At 41.4% G+C, this 21,405-nt stretch overlaps 1 protein-coding gene across 3 annotated transcripts in view; it reads left to right on the top strand.

The window, feature by feature from the left end:
• Nucleotides 1-241: 241 nt before the first annotated feature.
• ZFYVE9 (zinc finger FYVE-type containing 9) overlaps nucleotides 242-21,405 on the top strand; it is a 227,687-nt gene continuing 206,523 nt past the window's right edge. The window contains exon 1 of one of the 3 annotated variants that reach the window (XM_053693478.1): nucleotides 242-411. The gene's annotated coding sequence lies outside the window, so the exon portion shown is untranslated. Of the gene's footprint in view, nucleotides 468-502; nucleotides 680-21,405 lie in introns of those variants that run through there. The other 2 variants (XM_053693477.1, XM_053693479.1) reach the window with 2 other exon arrangements.

Genomic DNA, 21,405 nt, shown 5'->3' with positions numbered 1-21,405 from the left:
CGTCAACTAAATACGTTACTGCACTGAGAGCTTATGTTAATGGATATGAAACTGACCCTCACCGGGCTCACGGTAATAATAATAATTAGTGGGTGCTACAGACACCAGGGTGCCACGGTTATTATATCCACAACCCCAGGACTCCGCGCTTCCAGTCCCCTCCTGAGGCCGCTGCAAGTCGCTCTCCTCCCGTGCAGGGGGCGCTGACAGTCCCCGGCTCGGTCGCGGCCTCTCCACCCTCTCCTCATCTCGTCGGGCCGGACATGGCAGTGACAGGAGTGCTGGGGGAATACGGAGCCTGGCAGAGGGCAGAGCGCAGGCACCTGGCGGCTAAAGGGTGCGGGGAAGCAGTGTGAGGCCTGCTGCCTCCGGGACCGCGGTGTGTCCTGCAGAACAAGCCGTGCTCGTGAGGTAACAGGGGGAAGGCGACTTGCTTTTTATTAGTACCCGGCATGAGGAGCCCGCGGGTGAGTGCACTTGTTACTGCAGCATTGTTAAATACTGTAACCCGGGTATATAAGTATGCTGTATAATGCGGTTGTGACACCCGGTAATCAGCAGTGCACTCTTTAACCCCATCACCCCACAAACCGGTTGTATTAGCTGCTGCACTGGCATCAGGGCAAGGTGACAGTGTCCCAGTGTTAACCCTCTGGCTGCATGGCATTACCAAGAGCAGGTAAATTGGGGACAATGTATGGGGAGAACAGGGATTTTTTTTTAACATCCAGATGTCGCCCCATTATTTCCCTTGGGGGCACACATATTGCAGTATTGTTAGCAGCACTGACGTCAGCCCCAGAGCAATATTTACTGTACTGGGGCAGGAAATAGTTTTACTGGTTATTAACCATATCCTAAACTCCATCCCTAACCATACAGAGCAATACATATTGTACATACACAGGGATGTGGCCCCTAGAAACTGTAATAGTGCATGTCTATATTTTTGAAAATTAAAATAGAATCTTATAATTGTCAGTCCTCTAGCATGCTGTATATTTATGCTTTTTCTTCAGTTCCACAAATGGGTTAAACACATAGTAAAAGTCAGCTTTGGACCAGCAATGCACTACTGGTCTGAAACTCAACACAACTGCTGAGCCAATCAGGGGCTGCATATACAGGCATGCCTCCATTTTTTGCCCTTCACTTTATTGCGCTTCGCAGATATTGCTCTTTTTACAAATTGAAGGTTTGTGGCAACCCTGTATCGAGCAAGTCTATCTGTACCATTTTCCCAGCGTATTAACATATAAATACACATGAAAACACATATATACACACCCCAAGCAATAAGATTATGACTCACTGAAGGCTCATATGATGGATAGCATTTTTTTTTAGCAATAAAGTATTTTTTTAATTAAGGTGTGTACATTGTTTTTTAGATATGATGCTATTGCACACTTAAAGGGATATTCCAGCCTAAATTGGAAACCACATGAATGTATTTCGGTATTGAACAGAAGCATTTTTGTAATATACATGTATTAGCAAAAATTCTTCTAATAAAAGCTATAGCTGTTTTAAAAGAGTATTTACATATGCAACGTGCACCAGCATTTTAAACACAGTACTTGCTCAGAGAGCCTAAGGTGCTTGTACCATCTGGTAATAATTAAATTTGTTAATTGCTGACATGATACAAGCCCCAGTGATAATCTGAGCAGCTGCAGTATTTAAAATGTGGGTGCAGTGACAATATCTAGCTATGCTTCACATGCACGTGCAGAGAAAAATGTTAACACTAAAACAGTGATAACTTTTACTAGAAGCATTTTTGCCAATACATCTATATTACAAATATGTTTCTACTCAAAGATGTAATAAATCTATGTGCATTTAAATTTTGACTGGAATGTCCCTTTAATAAACTTCTTTATAGTGTAAATATAACTTTTATATGCACTGGGAAACAAAAACAATAGTGTGACTCGCTTTATTGCTATATTCACTTTATTGCGGTGGTCTGGAACCGAATCACAGGCCATGCTCAGGCCAGGATTGGCAGTGCTCTGTAGAGAGCTCTAACTGTGTGTTTAACCTCCATTTATTAGGTGTGGGGTATAAACATATAGTTCTGTTTAAGCAATAGTGCAATGAAAACAAATGTTCTGTCCTATGTTATAGCCAGTTTGTTATACTCAGATGGCTTATTCATCCTGTCTTTTAGAATAGTAAACCTAGCTGCAGTGAGCTTCGGAAGCCTCTGGTATCTCTTGTGTGATGGTTGCTGTCTTCCCTTCCCTCTCATGACTCTGTTTATCCCTCTGGTTACATCTCAATATTAGTTTAAACTTTCTACTAAAAAAATTTTAATGTGTTTTTTATATGGACCATAGAATATATATTTTAAGTTTAAAGCAGGTTCAACTTTCCCAGGCACCCCAAAAATTAATCGTGGTGCCTAAATTCCCTAACATTTAACCCTCTCTCTGCCTACTATGTGCAGAATTATGTAACATGAGACTAGTCATACCTGTAAAAAAGGAAAGTAAATTAAACAAGTATACTTACCTTATCTGCATAGCTGTCCTCTTCAGAGCTGCATTTTTTTCTTTTTTTACATAACTGCACAAGCTCTTTGTCATAGCACGCCTGCTCGCGCTGTTTTAACTAAATGTATCGGTGTGCCACCCTGCGTAAGGCAGCTGACGGCTTTACCCAGTGCAGTTTTAAAAGAACTGCAGCGCCGAAGAGGACAGAGATGCAGATAAGGTAAATATACTTTTGGGGGCTTAAATGTTTAATATATATATATATTATTATTATTATTATTATTATTAATATATGTATACACTATGTGACACCTCTTCTTCAGGTGTTGCATCCATACCCATTGCTACCAGGTGAAATCCAGCATGTAGCCCTGAATTCTCTATAGACAAACAGCAGTACAATGGATCCTACTGAAGAGCTCAGTGACTCTAAACGTGGCACTGTCACAGGATGCCACCTTTGCCACAAGTCAATTTATGAACTTTCTGTCCTGCTAAATATGCCCCGGTCAACTGTAAGTGTCCATTATTGTGAAGTGGAAGTACCTAGAATCATCAACAGCTCAGCCACAAAGTGGTAGACCACACGCACAGCATGTAAAACTCACCTGTTACCTGTTGCATCACTCACTACAGAGTTCCAAACTGCTTCTGAAAGCAACATCAGCGCAAGAACAGGTGTCTCAGGACCTCTATGATATGGGCTTCCATGGCCGAGCAGCTGTACACCAGCCTCACATCAGCCAGAATGCATAGTTCATACTGTAAAGTTTGGTGGAGGAGGGATAATGGTCTGGGACTGACCCATTAGTTCCAGTGAAGGGTCATCTTAAAGGGACATTAAACACTTTGAGATGGTTATATAAAATGCTAAATCGTATACATAAAAAAAATAATAATCTGCAATATACTTTCATTATTTATTTTGCCTTCTTTTCCTGTAATTCTATTCTGAAATTGTGAGCGTTTTAGTTCTTGTTAGAAATGGAAGTGCAGAACACTTATATTCCACACAGCCATTGGTTGCACACACTCTAGTGACCTATTTATAACTGTCCCTAATTGGCCACAGCAAAGAAGGTAACCCAAGTTACAACATGACAGCTCCCATAGTTTTATAGACACTAAAACTTTACATTTATTTAAAGGGACACAGAACCCATATTTTTTTCTTTCGTGATTCATATAGAGCATGCAATTTTAAGCAACTTTCTAATTTACTCCTATTATCAATTTTTTTCATTTTCTTGCTATCTTTATTTGAAAAAAGGCATCTAAGCTATGGAGCCAGACAATTTTTGGTCTAGACCCTGTACATCACTTATTTATTAGTGGGTGAATTTATCCACCAATCAGCATGAACAACCCAGGTTGTTCACCTAAAATGGGCTGCCATCTAAACTTACATTCTTGCTTTTCCAATAATGATACCTAGAGAATTAAGAAAAATTGATAATAGGAGTATATTAGAAAGTTGCTTAAAATTGCATGCTCTATCTGAATCACAGAAGAAAAAAAATTGGGTTCAGTGTCCCTTTACACAGCTAATTAAACTTTAGCCTTTTCTTTGAATGTATCATTCTATCTAGCATTTAGTTAGTGTTTAATGTCCCTTTAATGCTGGAGGATGCAATTAGCTTTCAGACAATTGGGTGCTTCCATCCTGTCCCATCATGACTATGTCCCTGTGCACAAAGTGAGGTCTATGAAGATATGGTTTGATATGTTTGGTGGGGAGGAGTTGAAAGGGGCGGCACTGTGTCACCTCCAGGGAACCAAGCTGCCCACGTCCTCTGAGTCAACCTTGTTGTGTTAACCTCCAAAATAAAAGTGCTAACATTGCTTCATACTTTATCCTTTCTAATACGCTTTGATGGTGGAGAGGAGTGACCTGCACAGATCCCTGACTTCAACCCCATTGAAAACCTTTGGGATGAATTAGAATCACGATTGAGAGCCAGGCCTTCTCGTCCAACGTTAGTGTCTGACATCAGAAATGTTCTTTAGGCTGAATGAGCACAAATCCCCATGGACACACTCCAAACTCTTGTGGAAAGCCTTCTCAGAAGAGTGGTGGCTGTCATAGCTACAGAGGGGGTCATGGGATGTGTTAGCCATGTAGTCTTTTTTATATATATATATATATATATATATATATATATTTTTTTTTTTTACAGCCTTTAGTTCAGTGTTTTATTAATCTGAATTTTATGTGATGGATCAGAACACAATAGTCTAAGTTGGTGAAGTGAAATGATCAAAATATATACATAAAACTATTTTTTAGAAATAGAAAACAGAAAATTGGCATGTGCGTATGTATTCACCCCCTTTGTTAGGAAGTCCATAAAAAGCTCTGGTGCAACCAATTACCTTCAGAAGTCACATAATTAGTGAAATTATGTCCAACTGTGTGCAATCTAAGTGTCACATGATCTGTCATTACATATACATACATACAAAGGCCCCAGAGGCTGCAACACCTAAGCAAGAGGCACCACTAACCAAACACTGCCATGAAGACCAAGGAACTCTCCAAACAAGTAAGGGACAATGTTGTTGAGAAGTACAAGTCAGGGTTAGGTTATAAAAAAATATCCAAATCTTTGATGATCCCCAGGAGCACCATCAAATCTATCATAACCAAATGGAAAGAACATGGCACAACAGCAAACCTGCCAAGAGACGGCCGCCCACCAAAACTCACAGACTGGGCAAGGAGGCCATTAATCAGAGAGGCAGCATAGAGACCTAGGGTAACCCTGGAGGAGCTGCAGAGTTCCACAGCAGAGACTGGAGTATCTGTACATAGGACAACAATAAGCCGTATGCTCCATAGAGTTGGCCTTTATGGCAGAGTGGTCAGAAGAAAGCTATTACTTTCAGCAAAAAACAAAATGGCACGTTTTGAGTCTGCGAAAAGGCATGTGGGAGACTCTCAAAATGTATGGAGGAAGGTGCTCTGGTCTGATGAGACTAAAATTGAACTTTTCGGCCATCAAAGAAAACGCTATGTCTTGCACAAACCCAACACATCAAATCACCCAAAGAACACCATGAAACATGGTGGTGGCAGCATCATGCTGTGGGGATGTTTTTCAGCAGCCGGGACTGGGAAACTGGTCAGAGTTGAGGGAAAGATGGATGGTGCTAAATACAGGATTATTCTTGAGCAAAACCTGTACCACTCTGTGTGTGATTTGAGACTAGGACGGAGGTTCACCTTCTAGCAGGACAATGACCCCAACACTTGAGTGGTTTACGGGGAAACATGTAAATGTGTTGGAATGGCCTAGTCAAAGCCCAGACCTCAATCCAATAGAAAATCTGTGGTCAGACTTAAAGATTGCTGTTCACAAGCGCAAACCACTTGAAGGAGCTGGAGCAGTTTTGCAAGGAGGGATGGGCAAAAATCCCAGTTGGTAAGATGTGGCAAGCTCATAGAGACTTATCCAAAACCACTTGGAGGTGTGATTGCCGCAAAAGGTGGCTCTACAAAGTATTGACTTTAGGGGGGTGAATAGTTATGCACATTGACTTTTTCTGTTATTTTGTCCTATTTGTTGTTTGCTTCACAATAAAAAAAAACAAAAAAAAAACATCTTCAAAGTTGTGGGCATGTTCTGTAAATTAAATGATGCAAATCCTCAAACAATCCATGTTAATTCCAGGTTGTGAGGCAACAAAACACGAAAAATGCCAAGTGGGGGGTGAATACTTTTGCAAGGCATTGTGTGTGTATTCTCCACAGGAAATTATTCCATCCGGGTGGCTTTATGAAATAGCTGGGTCAGGGCAGTGTAATATTTTCTAATATTATATTTTCTGCTGTCCAAAGCACAAATTAATTGAATAATTGAGCATAAATATAATTTGTGCAATAAAAAAATGAACAATTTTAATATAGACTGTGAGCTCTCCGGAACAGGGCCCTCTTCCTCCTGTACTAGATTCGTTTTAGTTTTGTTATGTTTTGCATTTTATCACAAATCTTTGTAATTGTGTATCCCTATCATTGTACCCAGTGCTACGGAATTTGGCGGAGCTTTACAAATAAATGCTAATAATAATATTCACTATATATTGAAGCTTAGACTTGCACACTAGCTAACCCTGTCTGAGCTACAAGTCTTTTTGCAAGAGTTGGTAATCTCTTTATGAGCTCTGACATGAAACATTTTTGCTGCCTGTTGTCTGAATCTGTGAATTTCTATGTATTGAGTCTTAAGGGCTATCCGGTATCCTTTAATAATCATATACTTTACATACACTAGCTATGTTTGTTTACAGGCAAGCTCTGTACATTTATATTTTGTCACACTTTTTTTGTGCTCAAAATGAGCTGTTAATCTTTTGTAAGTTTTATCATATTTCAGTCTGAGCTCTGTTAAAATACTATTAAAATGAAAATAACAAACTAGCTTGAGTGTGATTGGAACCTGTAGAGTTCTGTCTATCACTGGTGCTGTTTGGGTGCATAGCAGTTTTCTATCTTCTAGCATCGCATAGTGTTGTTTAGGCAGTATACCTTCACTAGAGATCTGTATCTGCTTAAAGGGGCAGTCATGCCATTTTAAACAACTTTCCAATTTACTTTTATCATCAAATTTGCTTTGCTTTCTTGGTATTCTTTGTGGAAAGCTAAACCTAGGTAGGCTCATATGCTAATTTCGAAGCCCTTGAAGGACACCTTTTATATCAGTGCATTTTGGCAGTTAGACACTGCTAGTTCATGTGTGTTATATAGATAACATTGTGCTCACACCTGTGAAGTTATTTAAGAGTCAGCACTGCTAAAATGCATGTCTGTCAAAAGAACTGAGATAAGGGGCAGTCTGCAGAGGCTTAGAAACCAGCTAATCTCAAAGGTAAAAAGTGTATTACTATAACCGTGCTGGTTATACAAAACTGGGGAATGGGTAATAAAGGGATTGTCTATCTTTTTGAACAATAAAAATTCTGGCGTAGACTGTCCCTTTTAAGGCAAGTACAAAACATACAATTTGAATTCTCCAGTTTGGTCTTCTAATTCACAGTCTTGCTATTTTTAGTTTTTATGAGTGTTAATAATGCCCTACTCTCTGTAGTGTAAATGTACTTCTAAAAGCCATACATATACTCACTAGGCTGTTTTTCTGTTTGCCTGGTCACATGTGCAGCTCAGCCAGACGCTATTAAAGAAGGTATCTAGAAAGCAGACAGTGGAAGCTTGCTGCTGGTTGTATAGGAGCAGCCAGTACGGCATTTGATTGGCATTACCACCTGGCTTGAAATAGAAAAAAGTAATTTGGGTGCTCAGTGGCAGACGCCTTAGCTGCATCTAAGGTAAATAGCTACACATGAAGGTGAATATAATGTAACAGCAGCACAACATTTTTTCTTTCATGGTTCAGACAGAGAATACAGTTTTAAAAACGTTTCCAATTTACTTCTGTTATCAAATTTGTGTTTAGTTCTCATGTTTTTCTTTGTTGAAGAGATACCTAAATAGGTAGCGTGCACATGTCTGAAGCATTACATGACGGGTAATAGTGCTGCCATATAGTGCCCCTGCTAATGTATAACATTGTTGCAAAACTGCTGCCATATAGTGCTAAAGACAAGTGCACACTCCTGAACTTATTTTCCTGGTTTCCAACAAAGGATAATAATAAAAGAAAGACAATTTGATTATTAAAGTACATTGGAAAGTTGTTTAAGAAATAGTTTTGGGTTTTATGTTTAGGGTGGTTGATTCATGGAAAAAACTTCCATAAGAGGTGGTAAGGACAAACACTGTGGGGGACTTAAAAAATACCTGGGATGGGGGAACTTCCGGGAGGCGGCCATGACTGGTCGCATATTTATCAGCTCTTCTCATCATTAGCACAAATCCACCTAAAACTCTTTTATTTACCCTACTACAAGGATTATTTTGAGCCAACCTAGCACAGATGAACAATCCTCAGGGTATTGGACTTTCACCATTTGATTTGAAGCTATTCGCATCACCCCGGCAAGGCACAAAGGCTGCGGCCTATTAACTTAACCCCCCGGCGGAGCGAACATCTGCTTCTGTCGTTAAGAAGCAGGGAAATACCGTGAAACCCTGCAAGGTGTCAATGCAATAAGACACTACAAGCTATCCCACGAACATTGCTTATTGCGTGTGTACCCAACGCTTGGTCATAGGTGTTTTGATATGGACATCCCCGCGACCTTCTTCGCAGAACTGCGCAGCCTACTAGAGAGCCATCATGCTGCCTTAGAGAGCAAACTCTATCACTCATCTAAGAATGGTGACATTCGCCTATTCCCACAACCTGTCTGCCCTGAAATTGACTCGCCTAGCTGCAGGGGTGGCGGCGCCTTGGGGCCCCGGCGCCTTCACCCTCCTTCTGACGGGCCTGCAGCAATAACTATCTACCAGAGTGAAGCAAGGACATCGCGACAGGGCACTATGCTGAAAAATAGACCGGAGACTGCTGTCGATGACTCGGCATATACATCCCAGTCCTGTGCCCCTCTAACCGCTGACCCCCTAAGCATTAACCAGCAAGTCAGCCCCCAGAGGGATTCACACTCTGCTCCTGCTAAACATGTGGTCCCGGTCACCGGACTCAACCAAGTTATGTGTACCACAGAGAGCCGCACTCAAAGTCCGGGAGCAGAAGAAAAAGATGCTGACATCAGCGGACCCACAACTATTCCAACCCGACAGCGGCTGCTTGTGGGATTTGCTATAAAGGAGCTCCTGACTGAAGCCTACACTAGGAGTACCAGACGCACACAATCGCGGACAGCACAGCACTTACGAGAACCTCTGTTCCTAGTAAGCCGCTCACATTCACCCCTAACTTACCTAAACTGGGACCCGGGTGGCGTGCTGTGGACTGCTCTTCACGGTCTGGTCGTACTTCACTGCTCACAGGCACCACTTGTTCTTGTCAGCTCACCGTGAATTAAACAGATCATCAGCAGTCCCTTCTAAGCTAACTGCACCGTACATTGTTAAGGAAGGTGACAACACAGGGAGACTCTCTTTGCCCACGTCGGCCAGTGTAATATTGGTCACAATGAGGGTTATGTTTTTTTTAACTTAGTCTAACTCATGAGGTAGATGCCCTTGCTTTTTGATGTTCCATGCTCTTCAGGGTCAAAGCATTTATCTTATTGCCCCAAATTAGGATAACGATTCAACAACATTCCATGTATTACCACCTTAAGACTATTGAACTTACCTACTTATTGGGAGCTAATTTCTTTCTGACACACCATTTGTTGTATTATGCATAGTTTGTGTTTTTGTTTTATGGGACCTTATTAATGTTCAGCAAAAATGATTACCTTTTCAGCCTTTTATCTACGCACTTATCTAATTTACATGTATGCTGATGTAGTCATGTAACCCAAAATACTTTGAAGCAATTGAGTTATACATTTTGTTCATCTCCCTAGCAATTTTGCTTACCAATTGGGGATGGTTCCCTGCTGTCAGCGGCCGAGATGGCGGGACATCTCCCTTCAATTTAAATGTGTATATTTGTTAGACTTAAACTACGTACTAGGGTTTACAATTACCAAGATTGGAAACTGCATCTAGTCACAACTATATATAAAGGCACACATTAGTATTTATCTGTCCCAATTAGCGATCTAGCTCTAACCCGGAATATCTGTGTATCTTATTGATATTAGTCTGCATTGCTACCCCTAAAGGACCCCATCTAGAGGCCGAATATACCTTTCTCCCCTCTTAGTGGTCAGATCACCCCTCATCCTATATAGGTAAAAACTGTAAATCTCCTCCCTGAAGTATACATATAGCGGAATCCTGATTGTGCTTAACAATATTTCCCGTGTGTTAGGCGGCCTTGCCCACACATTTCATTCTGCAAAAGAGAGGATCCCATTTTGTGGGACCTTTCCCTATTGAGACAGCATAGTCTCCCAAAAGCCCGACCGTCTATCTGCTATTTATATCTTAGCCTCCCCTCTCTGCCCACTTAGCAGTAGGGATCTCCAGTAATGAGAATACATTCTGCATCATGAACAAACACAGCTTTATCAAATAACCCTTTTTTTTTTATATATCCTAAGCGTCTGCACCTTATCTATCTGTGTTTGCTTGTTCTACAGTTATTAGCTAAAGTTTTCATAGCTTACTTAAGCATGTTTCACACCTTTTACTACTAAACCTTAAAAGGGAAAAAAGAGAGGTTCTCATTTAAGGATCCAAAAGTGGTCTTTTACCTCTGAAATAGCCCCCGTACTATGAATATATATCACTAGCTGGAGGCCCGAGAGTGACCTCTTTTAACATCTAGGGAGCTTACAGAATGTGAGGCATTGCACTTCCATAACAGCATTTTGTATCTTCTTTTCAGGTATGCACTGTGCTTTTGTTCAAACCTGTATCTTTTTTATCTATCTGTTATTTTTCATTTTGATGTTTTACTACTATACTTTATGTATGCCTTATTCAGAACCTCAATAAAAAAAGATATTAAAAAAAAATAAAAAAAAAATACCTGGGATAAGCCTAAGCGTATCCTACGTACTGATTAATGCCCGGGAAAAGCATAAGGCTATCCTACATTCTGATTAATGCCTGGGATAAGCATAACGCTATTCTACATACTGATTAATGCCTGGGATAAGCTTAAAGCTAGCCTACATACTAATTAGTGCCTGAGATAAGCATAAGGCTATCCTACATACTGATTAATGCCTGGGATAAGCATAACGCTATTCTACGTACTGATTAATGCCTGTGATAAGCTTAAAGCTAACCTACATACTAATTAGTGCCTGAGATAAGCATAAGACTATCCTGCATACTGATTAATGCCTGGGATAAGCATAACGCTATTCTACGTACTGATTAATGCCTGGGATAAGCTTAAAGCTAACCTACGTACTAATTAGTGCCCGAGATAAGCATAAGGCTATCCTAGGTACTAATTAGTGCCTCAGATAAGCATAAGGCTATCCTATAGTGCTGTAACTAACAATTATTTTCATAATCGATTAATCGGCCAATTTTATTTTTTTATTTGGATAAAGAAAAATCAATAATAGTTTCCTATATCTTAAATAAAATCCACATACTAAGTGTTACAAATATAAACTTCAGCCTAAAACTTTAACACAACTGTAATCCAATTTTTAAACAGCAGAACACATTTTCTTTTACAAGATATACCAAGTCCACGGTTTCATCCTTTACTTGTGGGATATATTCCTCCTGCTAACAGGAAGTGGCAAAGAGCACCACAGCAGAGCTGCTATATAGCTCCTCCCCTAACTCCTCCCCCCAGTCATTCTCTTTGCCTATGCTAGCAATAGGAAGGGTAAAGTTTATATGGTGATAAAATGATAGTTTAAAAACTATGCTTCTTTTGAACAGATTTGTAAGGCTGCGACTTGGTCCTCCCTTCATACTTTTTCCAAATTTTACAAATTTGATACTTTTGCTTCTTCTGAGGCTCTTTTTGGGAGAAAGGTGCTTCAAGCAGTGGTGCCTTCCGTTTAGGATCCTGTCTTGTCCCTCCCTTTCATCCGTGTCCTAAAGCTTTGGTATTGGTATCCCACAAGTAAAGGATGAAACCATGGACTCGGTATATCTTGTAAAAGAAAAGAAAATTTATGCTTACCTGATAAATTGATTTATTTTACGATATACCGAGTCCACGGCCCACCCTGTCTTTTTGAGACCTGATTTAATATTTATATAAACTTCAGTCACCTCTGCACCTTAATGGTTCTTTCCCTTTCTCTTCCTATACCTTCGGTCGAATGCCTGGGGGGAGGAGTTAGGGGAGGAGCTATATAGCAGCTCTGCTGTGGTGCTGTTTGCCACTTCCTGTTAGCAGGAGGAATATATCCCACAAGTAAAGGATGAAACCGTGGACTCGGTATATCGTAAAAGAAATCAATTTATCAGGTAAGCATAAATTTCCTTTTTATAATCAAGTAAAACAAAACCACAAACTGTTTTGAAAAGAAGTAGAACTAGAAAAAGTAAACGATCACTGTTTATAACTTTCTGTTATTCACTCTTTCAGAAACTTTGCATTGAAACACAAAAATGTCAACATGACCACCTGATACTGGCTGAGGCTGGCTCTCTTTTTGCAAGCGATATTGCCTGCAGCAGGGAAGAGGCGCTCAGGTGGTGTTGAGGTGTCTGAGATGCATAATTAGGGTTTTGCCAAAGTGGGATATTTATCTTTGTTAGCTCTTCACCAATGCTAAGTGTTTTCCACCTTGATAAGAGACCTCTCAACAAAGTAAGCCTTGACTTCATTCTAACAGAAAAAATATCTTGAATATCTATATGCAATAGTAAATAACCATCTATAAGGTTAGGGGAAAATATCTAGTTCACTCTAAAAATAACACAAATATACTTATGGAGGTTGAATCTGGTACATATAACAATTTATTAAAAATATAAACAAAAAATCAAAAGTGCTAAGGACTTTATATCAACAGGACAAAACATTACACATTTATCTTGACTGTACATATAATCCGCAATAGCCAGCAATCCGCTAATAATTGTGCAAACAGAGAATAGTGCACATCAATTCAAATAACTCCCATCAATCTAGGGCTAGGTGTAAATAACAAGCGCATAAGCCAGGAGTAGTTGTAAACGTATACTGTCCTGAAAAAGTGAAAAGTGTCTGTAGATGTCCTTTAGGCTAAGGGCATAACCATAAAACACAATACCATGTGCAGGAGCTCATTGGAGTGAAGCAGCTGGTGTTGTGCACAAACCAACTAATGGCAAACCAACTAATCGATTATGAGATTCTTTGACAACTATTTTCATAATAGATTATCGATTATAATGATTAGTTGTTGCAGCTCTACTATCCTGCATACTAATTAATGGCTGGGATAAGCATAAGGCTATCCTGCATACTAATTAATGCCTGGGATAAGCATAAGGCTATGCTACGTACTGATTACTGCCACGGATAAGCATAACACTATCCTATGTACTGATTAATGCCTGGGATAAACACAAGGCTATCCTACATACTGATTAATGCCTGCGATAAGCATAATGCTATCCAATGTACTGATTAATGCCTGGGATAAGCATAAAGCTATCCTACGTACTAATTAATGCCTGGGATAAGCATAAAGCTATCCTATATACTAACTAATGCCTGGGATAAGCATAAGGTTACCCTACATACTAATTAATGCCTGGGATAAGCATAAGGCTCTCCTACGTACTTATTAATGCCTGGGATAAGCATAAAGCTATCCTATATACAAACTAATGCCTGGGATAAGCATAAGGCTATCCTACATACTAATTTAATGCCTGGGATAAGCAAAAGGCTATCCTACATACTAATTAATGCCTGGGATAAGCAAAAGGCTATCCTACATACTAATTAATGCCTGGGATAAGCAAAAGGCTATCCTACATACTAATTAATGCCTGGGATAAGCAAAAGGCTATCCTACATACTAATTAATGCCTGGGATAAGCAAAAGGCTATCCTACATACTAATTAATGCCTGGGATAAGCAAAAGGCTATCCTACATACTAATTTAACCCCTTAATGACCAAGGACGTACGCTACACGTCCTCAAAAAAAAATACAGTACGTCCTTGGTCTAGAAAGCAGCTGGAAGCGATCCTGCTCGCTTCCAGCTGCTTTCCGGTTATTGCAGTGATGCCTCGATATCGAGGCATCCTGCAATAACCCCCCTTGGCCATCCGATGCAGAGAGAGCCACTCTGTGGCCCTCTCTGCACCGGACATCGGTGGCTGGTATCGTTGGTGGGTGGGAGCAAGTCTGGGAGGCGGGTGGGCGGCCATCGATGTGCCGAGTGGAGGGAAGGGGGGCGGGATCGGGGGCGGAAACGTCGGGAGCGCGCACGGGAGCGTGCACGGGGCGGGAGCGGGAGGGAACCGCTACACTACAGAAAAATAAAGCTGTTAAAGTTAAAATAAAAAGGTTTTAAAGTTAGAAATAAACAGCTAAGGGATCTGGAAGGGGTGGGGGGTTGGTCTTGGGGGGGTGGGAAGCTACACTACAGAAAAGGGCATTTTTTAAAAAAAAAAAGGCACATTTGTTACTAAACTGGGTACTGGCAGACAGCTGCCAGTACCCAAGATGGCGCCCATTAAGGCAGAGGGGGAGGGTTAGAGAGCTGTTTGGTGGGGGATCAGTGAGGTTGGGGACTAAGGGGGGATCCTACACAGCAGCATATGTAAATATGCCAAAAAACAAACAAAAAAAAGCCCAAGTATAGCTTTTATTTTAGTACTGGCAGAGTTTCTGCCAGTACTTAAGATGGCAGGGACAATTGTGGGGTGGGGGAGGGAAGAGAGCTGTTTGGGAGGAATCAGGGGGTCTCATGTTTCAGGTGGGAGGCTGAACTCTACACTAAAGCTAAAATTAACCCTGCAAGCTACATAATTAACCCCTTCACTGCTAGCCATAATACACGTGTGAAATGCAGCTGCATTTGGCGGCCTTCTAATTACCAAAAAGCAACGCCAAAGCCATATATGTCTGCTATTTCTGAACAAAGGGGATCCCAGAGAAGCATTTACAACCATTTGTGCCATAATTGCTGCTATATAGCTCCTCCCCTAACTCCTCCCCCCAGTCATTCGACCAAAGGTATAGGAAGAGAAAGGGAAAGAACCATTAAGGTGCAGAGGTGACTGAAGTTTATATAAATATTAAATCAGGTCTCAAAAAGACAGGGTGGGCCGTGGACTCGGTATATCGTAAAATAAATCAATTTATCAGGTAAGCATAAATTTTCTTTTCTTTTACAAGATATACCGAGTCCACGGTTTCATCCTTTACTTGTGGGATACCAATACCAAAGGTTTAGGACACGGATGAAAGGGAGGGACAAGACAGGATCCTAAATGAAAGGCACCACTGCTTGAAGCACCTTTCTCCCAAAAAGAGCCTCAGAAGAAGCAAAAGTATCAAATTTGTAAAATTTGGAAAAAGTATGAAGGGAGGTACCGGAGTTGTGCTATTTTATCACAGGCAGTAAATAGAAGAAGAATCTGCCTGAGGTTTCTATGTTCTTAGCAGGTTGTAACTAAGATCCATGGCTGTTCTCACATATGTCTGAGGGAATTACACAGATGAGGTAACTTCAGCGAGAGAATGGCGTGCAGTTTATTCTGCTATCAGGTATGTGCAGTTATAATTTTTTCTAGAGATGGAAAACACTAGAAAATGCTGCTGATACCGGATTAATGTAAGTTAAGCCTGAATACAGTGATTTAATAACGACTGGTATCATGCTTACTCCCAGGGGTAATACCCTTATGATATTACAATATAAAACGTTTGCTGGCATGTTTAATCGTTTTTATATGTGCTTTGGTGATAAAACTTTATTGGGGCCTAGTTTTTTCCACATGGCTGGCTTAAATTTTGACTAGAAACAATTTCCACTGTTGTAGTATAAAAGTTACAGTTGGTGCATTTAAAATTACAAACTGTGACATCCAGCTTCCCTCAAAGGCCCTCTGAATGCTATAGGACATCTCTAAAGGGCCCAAAGGCTTTCCAAAGTCGTTTATTGGGGAAGGTAGGGACACAGCTGAGCTGTGGCAGTTGTTGTGACTGTTAAAAAACGTCTACATAGAAGAAACTCCTTGTTTATTATGTTTAAAAGCCATGGTGGAACCCCCTCTTAGAATGTGTACCAAATGTACTGATTTCATTTTATGCAATAAAGATCATTTTCTGTCTTTAAAAAATTTATCACCAGAGGAATCTGACGAGGGGGAAGTTATGCCGACTAACTTTCCCCACGTGTCAGACCCTTTGACTCCCGCTTAAGGGACTCGCGCTCAAATGGCGCCAAATACATCTAGGGCGCCCATAGCGTTTACTTTACAAGACATGGCGGCAGTCATGGATAATACACTGTCAGCGGTATTAGCCAGACTACATGAACTTAGAGGTAAGCGAGATAGCTCTGGGGTGAGACAAAATGCAGAGCATACTGACGCTTTAAGAACCATGTCTGATACTGCCTCACAATATGCAGAAGCTGAGGAAAGAGAGCTTCATTCAGTGGGTGATGTTAATGACTCAGGAAAGATACCTGATTCTAATATTTCTACATTTAAATTTAAGCTTGAACACCTCCGCGTGTTGCTTAGGGAGGTTTTAGCTGCTCTGAATGACTGTGATACCATTGCAGTGCCAGAGAAATTGTGTAGACTGGATAAATACTTTGCAGTGCCGGTGTGTACTGATGTTTTTCCAAATACCTAAAAGGTTTACAGAAATTATTAATAAGGAATGGGATAGACCAGGTGTGCCGTTCTCTTCCCCTCCTATTTTTAGAAAAATGTTTCCAATAAGACGCCACCACACGGGACTTATGGCAGACAGTCCCTAAGGTGGAGGGAGCAGTTTCTACTCTAGTAAAGCGTACTACTATCCCTGTCGAGGACAGTTGTGTTTTTTTTTTTATAGATCCAATGGATAAAAAAATTAGAGGTTACCTTAAGAAAATATTTATTCAACAAGGTTTTATCCTACAGCCCCTTGCATGCATTGCCCCTGTCACTGCTGCTGCGGCGTACTGGTTTGAGTCTCTGGAAGAGGCTTTACAGGTAGCGACTCCATTGGATGACATACTAGGCAAACTTAGAGCACTTAAGCTAGGCAATTCTTTTATTCTGATGCCATTGTTCATTTGACTAAACTAACGGCTAAGAATTCTGGTTTTGCTATACAGGCGCGCAGAGCGCTATGGCTTAGATCATGGTCAGCTGACGTGACTTCAAAATCTAAGCTACTTAACATTCCCTTCAAGGGGCAGACCCTATTCGGGCCTGGTTGAAGGAGATTATTGCTGATATCACTGGAGGAAAAGGTCATGCCCTTCCTCAGGACAGGTCCAAATCTAGGGCCAAACAGTCTAATTTTCGTGCCTTTCAAAACTTCAAGGCAGGTGCGGCATCAACTTCCTCTAATAATAAACAAGAGGGAACTTTTGCTCAATCCAAGACGGTCTGCAGACCAAACCTGACCTGGAAAAAAGGTAAGCAGGTAAAAAAGCCTGCTGCTGTCTCTAAGACAGCATGAAGGAACGGCCCCCTATCCGGGAACGGATCTAGTAGGGGGCAGACTTACACTCTTTGCCCAGGCGTGGGCAAGAGATGTTCAGGATTCCTGGGCGTTGGAAATTATATCCCAGGGATATCTTCTGGACTTCAAAGCTTCCCCCCCAAAAGGGAGATTTCACCTTTCACAATTATCTGCACACCAGATAAAGAGAGAGGCATTCTTACACTGTGTACGAGACCTCCTAGTTATGGGAGTGATCCATCCAGTTCCAAAGGAGGAACAGGGACAGGGTTTTTACTCAAATCTGTTTGTGGTTCCCAAAAAAGAGGGAACCTTCAGACCAATTTTGGATTTAAAGATCTTAAACAAATTCCTCAAAGTTCCGTCGTTCAAGATGGAAACTATTCGTACCATCCTACCACTGATCCAGGAGGGTCAATATATGACTACAGTGGATCTAAAGGATGCTTATCTTCACATTCCGATACACAAAGATCATCATCGGTTTCTCAGGTTTGCCTTTCAAGACAGGCATTACCAGTTGTAGCTCTTCCCTTTGGATTAGCTACAGCCCCAAGAATCTTTACAAAGGTTCTAGGGTCGCTTATGGCGGTCCTAAGGCCGCGGGGCATAGCAGTAGCCCCTTATTTAGACGACATCCTGATACAGGCGTCAAACTTCCAAATTGCCAAGTCTCATACGGACGTAGTACTGGCATTTCTGTGGTCGCATGGGTGGAAAGTGAACGAGGAAAAGAGTTCTCTATCCCCACTCACAAGAGTTTCCTTTCTAGGGACTCTGATAGATTCTGTAGAAATGAAAATTCACCTGACGGAGTCCAGGTTATCAAAGCTTCTAAATTCCTGCCGGGTTCTTCATTACATTCCGCGCCCTTCGGTGGTTCAGTGTATGGAAGTAATCGGCTTAATGGTAGCGGCAATGGACATAGTGCCGTTTGCACGCTTACATCTCAGACCGCTGCAACTATGCATGCTCAGTCAGTGGAACGGGGATTACACAGATTTGTCCCCTCAACTGAATCTGGACCAAGAGACCATGGATTCTCTTCTCTGGTGGCTATCTCGGTTCCATCTGTCCAAAGGTATGACCTTTCGCAGGCCAGATTGGACAATTGTTACGACAGATGCCAGCCTTCTAGGTTGGGGTGCAGTCTGGAACTCCCTGAAGGCTCAGGGATCGTGGACTCAGGAGGAGTCTCTCCTTCCATTAAATATTCTGGAACTAAGAGCGATATTCAAGGCTCTTCAGGCTTGGCCTCAGTTAGCAACTCTGAGGTACATCAGATTTCAGTCGGACAACATCACGACTGTAGCTTACATCAACCATCAAGGGGGAACGAGAAGTTCCCTAGAGATGTTAGAAGTTTCAAAAATAATTTGCTGGGCAGAGATTCACTCTTGCCACCTATCAGCTATCCATATCCCAGGTGTAGAGCACTGGGAGGCGGATTTTCTAAGTCGTCAGACTTTTCATCTGGGAGAGTGGAAACTCCATCCGGAGGTATTTGCACAACTGATTCATCGTTGGGGCAAACCAGAACTGCATCTCATGGCGTCTCGCCAGAACACCAAGCTTCCGTAATACGGATCCAGGTCCAGGGATCCCAAGGCGACACTGATAGATGCTCTAGCAGCGCCCTGGTTTTTCAACCTGGCTTATGTGTTTCCACCGTTTCCTCTGCTCCCTCGACTGATTGCCAAGATCAAGCCGGAGAGAGCATCGGTGATTCTGATAGCACCTGCGTGGCCACGCAGGACCTGGTATGCAGATCTAGTGGACATGTCATCCTTTCCACCATGGTCTCTGCCTCTGAAACAGGACCTTCTACTTCAGGGTCCTTTCAACCATCCAAATCTAATTTCTCTGAGGCTGACTGCCTGGAGATTGAACGCTTGATTTTATCAAAGTGTGGCTTCTCCCAGTCAGTTATTGATACCTTAAGACAGGCACGAAAGCCTGTCACCAGGAAAATTTACCATAAGGTATGGCGTAGATATCTTTATTGGTGTGAATCCAAGGGTTACTCATGGAGTAAGGTCAGGATTGCTAGGATATTATCTTTTCTCCAAGAAGGTTTGGAAAAAGGATTGTCAGCTAGTTAAGCGTCTGGCAGATGTTCCAGACGTTCAGGCATTTTGTCAGGCTTTAGTTAGAATCAAGCCTGTGTTTAAACCTGTTGCTCCACCATGGAGCTTAAACTTGGTTCTTAAGGTTCTTCAAGGAGTTCCGTTTGAACCTCTTCATTCCATAGATATCAAGCTTTTATCTTGGAAATATCTTTTTTTGGTAGCTATTTCCTCGGCTCGTAGAGTCTCTGAGCTATCTGCCTTACAATGTGATTCTCCTTATCTGATTTTTCATACGGATAAGGTAGTCCTGTGTACCAAACCTGGGTTCTTACCTAAGGTGGTATCTAACAAGAATATCAATCAAGAGATTGTTGTTCCATCCTTGTGTTACACAATCTGGACGTGGTCCGTGCTTTAAAGTTTTACTTACAAGCTACTAAAGATTTTCGCAAACATCTGCTTTGTTTGTTGTCTACTCTGGACAGAGGAGAGGCCAAAAGGCTTCGGCAACCTCTTTTTTTCTTTTTGACTAAGAAGCTTAATCCGCTTAGCCTATGAGACTGCTGGACAGCAGCCTCCTGAAAGGATTACAGCTCATTCCACTAGAGCTGTGGCTTCCACTTGGGCCTTTAAAAATGAGGCTTCTTTTGATCAGATTTGCAAGGCGACGACTTGGTCTTCGCTTCATATTTTTTCAAAATTTTACAAATTTGATACTTTTGCTTCTTCGGAGGCTATATTTGGGAGAAAGTTTTTACGGGCAGTGGTTCCTTCCATTTAAGTTCCTGCCTTGTCCCTCCCTTCATCCGTGTACTTTTGGTATTGGTATCCCACAAGTAATGGATGATCCGTGGACTGGATACACCTTACAAGAGAAAACACAATTTATGCTTACCTGATAAATTTATTTCTCTTGTGGTGTATCCAGTCCACGGCCCGCCCTGTCATTTTAAGGAAGGTAATTTTTAAATTTAAACTACAGTAACCACTGCACCCTATGGTTCCTCCTTTCTCGGCTTGTTTTCGGTCGAATGACTGGCTATGACAGTTAGGGGAGGAGCTATATTACAGCTCTGCTGTAGGTGTCCTCTTGCAACTTCCTGTTGGGAATGAGAATATCCCACAAGTAATGGATGATCCGTGGACTGGATACACCACAAGAGAAATACATTTATCAGGTAAGCATAAATTGTGTTTTTTTTTTCCTACTGCGTCTCTGGACTTGACTGGTTGACTAAAGATAGAGACGCAGTACACTAAACAAGCCATACCATATATCCTGATGCCAAATTCTATTAAGATAGGTTTCGAAAGGCATTTGGCCATATCTCTCTCTATCTATCTATCTTTTTCTCTATCTCTTTGTACCTTGGTACGTTGGTGGAACGCTGTGCCTCTAGATTATGCTCCTGGCTGTTTTTATGTCCCTTGATTGTGCTGGTAGCAGCTAGTGACTCTAGATTACTTACCGTAAAGCTGCTATGTGTTTTGTATTAAATTAACATTTGCACAGAGGTTTGTGGCTGTGTTCGAGGCTTGGACATATTAAATATAATAACCATATAACAGAACCAATGAGCAGGTACATTTATAACCAAAAGTTATATTTTAATATAGACTTATGCCTTCCATGGCTTTCTACCACTGATTTGCTAAGATTAACACTTATGGTGAGGGCATTTTTATTGTGTCAGTGCTGTCCTAAGCTTCCGGTAGCCCTGGCTCCGGGCATTTGCCCTGTT

The sequence above is a fragment of the Bombina bombina genome, chromosome 10 (assembly GCF_027579735.1).
Source record: "Bombina bombina isolate aBomBom1 chromosome 10, aBomBom1.pri, whole genome shotgun sequence".
Classification (NCBI taxonomy): domain Eukaryota; kingdom Metazoa; phylum Chordata; class Amphibia; order Anura; family Bombinatoridae; genus Bombina; species Bombina bombina.
The sequence above is the reverse complement of the archived record's forward strand: the minus strand, read 5'-3'. Positions and strand labels throughout refer to the sequence as shown.